Here is a 2,934-nt window from a genome sequence, read left to right as displayed (position 1 = left end):
TTCAGTTCAATAGTTAAACTACATCCATAGGACATATATTTGAAAGATTTTCAATTTTCTATCAGGTAGTTTTTAAAATATAAAGACTTTTGGATAAATGCAACATAAATGGCTGTCCTGTTTTCACTAAAACGACATGATGACTATTTTGGTGGTTCTTAATTGATTGCTATTTATTGTAATACAAACTTATATATGTTATATGGTATTATTGTAACTCATGCTTGCAATCAAACTTGTCAAATGCACTTTATGCAACTATCCCTTTTGTTTAGTTGTTTGAATCATAAAACCCAAAATAATTTTACATTACCTGTTCTGATGCACAGTGATCTACTTCCGTATCTACTGGCTTAGAAATCTGAATAAGAACAATATATATTTATGTACTATATAAAGTAAAATACATTATAAGTTGTGAAGTAATAACCATAACGATGCCATATTTATCTCTTTAAATCCAGATGATTTCCACTATTTTCCATATATTTAACAATATTTACATGGATAGGTTAATGAAAGATTAAATAATTCTATTTTCAGCTAAATTCACAGATAAAGCAAGAGACTTAATACCTTTTTATGATGACTATTTGAAAGTTTTAAATTTTTATTTGTATTTAAGATTTATTTTAAGATATCCTACAAAAAGTTTAAAACTCGAGTTTTTTTCTTTTTAAGTATCATTCATTTACCTATCAATATAACCTTACATAGCTTAGTTCAACTTACTCGAATAATATAATATTTCAGAGTACATAGAATATCATTAGACTTCTTTAAAAGATATGTTATATTTTCTAAACTTTTGTCGGGTATGGTCCCTTTCGTGACAACGCCTCTTAAGGGGCGTTTCATCGTATTTTCACAGTAGCTTTTCTCCTATTTCTAGCCACTGCGGGGGGCTCTAACTCTGCAGGCTTCTGTAAAAATACTACGTTAAGAGGCGTTGTCACGAAAATGACTATACCCCATTTCTTTACTTTAAATATTTAAAGTTTTATTTTGTCAGATATAAACAAATAAATTTTCAATTAATTTTAAAAAGTTATGTTTTTTTGCCTATAAAGACAAATTATTTTGTAGATTGATAATACTATGTTTATTGCTAGATTTTGTATAAAAAGATTTATTTTTGTGTTTATTTAGTTTATTTGCCTAATACTTACTCATTAGTTCATTTAGTTTTATTATGATAACTAAGGTTGTGCTAAAATTCCGTAAAGGTTGTGAGTTTTAAACATTTTTAAAATTAAAAACAGTAGTACAATGATAAAAATTTATGTTAACTATAAAAAAGTTGTTCTTTTCAATAAGGAATACACATATTTAGTGAATATTATCGTTCTACTACTGTTTTTAAGCCTTAAAACTCATACCTTTACGAATTTTAGCACAACCTACCTCCCCCTTTATGTTTTACCCTTTTTTGCTTTGCATTACCATTTTTTAATAAAGTCGAAATACAATGCAAGGACATTTCAATTTTACCCCGGGGGGCAAAAACATTTTCTAGGGGTGAGTAAAAAGTTTTTTTTTACTCCCCCTACAATAGAAATCTTGGACATCCTTGATTTAAAGGACGGCTGTTTTTGGAAGCCCGCTAAATGTTTTTTTAAATTCTTTCTTTGTATTTGCGACTAGATCCGAATGTTAGGAAATAAATTATGATTGAATTTAATATGTATACCTACCTATTATTTTGCCATTAGAATATTACGATAATCTTTACATTATGAAATAAATTTGATTAAATGAGTTTATGTTATTTTAGTTGCCATGCTACTAGAAAAGCTTATATTATTTTTTAGCCTGTTTTTATAAAAATTTATTTTTACTTTTGAAAGTTGTTTATATAATTTGGCACAATATATCCTTGTTTAGAAGAATATGTTTGTCTATTAGCCAAAATATGTCAGTAACCACTGAACCGATTGGGTTCTAAAGAAAAAACTAAATATGTTGTGTGGTATTATTAAGCAATTTTAGAACCGTCTGAGATCATCTGAAATTAGTTTAAACCCTTTAATATTAAACTATTTTGCATTTAAACAGTTATTTCTAAGGGCAAAGTATACAATTTAGTTTTATACCGTTTTACCACAAGTTTTCACGCAGTTGTCCACTCCCTGTCTGCCAAGGAAGAACGAGAGTGTCAAATTGACAATATGAAATATTTACATTTTATCCTCGCGCCAATAAAAATTGTATTTAAAGCCTCTTTCTCTACTTTTCACTCTCCTCTCTTTTTCTTATATCTTTTTGAAATCGTAGCATTTTTTTCAAATGGGTTTATCCATTCGAAGGGAGAGGGGGGGGGGGTGTAGACCACACTTCAAGGTGATTTTTCTTTCATTTTAGTTGTATGAAAGAACCAATTATAAAATATTCTGACTTGAAATGGCACAAATATGCATTTTTTATCTACCCATCCTGGCGATAACAGGATCCATCTAAAATTTAGGTACGTTTCAAAAGGCGCATGATAAATACTATATCACAATCTTATGAATTTAATTGTCCTTGTTTCTCACTCTTTACCTCAAGTGTAGATCACAGTAGACTCTTAACGGAAGTAGGATTTTTTAAATCGAGAAAAATGCCATACAACAGAAAAACTTCTTCGGGCATCATCCTAATACAATATTATACTAACGCCCAGTATTGGGTTAGGTTATATACAACCAAACCTTTGATTGCACAGCTTTTATCTAAAATTCTTAACTGTGTATAATGGTCAGTAAAAGCCTTTTAAAATAAGAATTTTCAGAATGACTTCGAAACTTGATTACAACCGGTTTTGAGCTATGCTGAAAAATCAAATAAATTAGATAATTTTTCTAACTCCCGTTTCAAATCTACAAGAGGAACTAGAAATATAATATTCCTAAGAAGCGCAGCAACAAACACTATGTAAGAAGAATCTCTAGCTTC

Source organism: Acartia tonsa, chromosome 1 (genome assembly GCF_053477335.1).
Source record: "Acartia tonsa isolate MP-2025a chromosome 1, ASM5347733v1, whole genome shotgun sequence".
NCBI lineage: Eukaryota > Metazoa > Arthropoda > Copepoda > Calanoida > Acartiidae > Acartia > Acartia tonsa.
Note: the sequence above shows the minus strand (reverse complement) of the source record.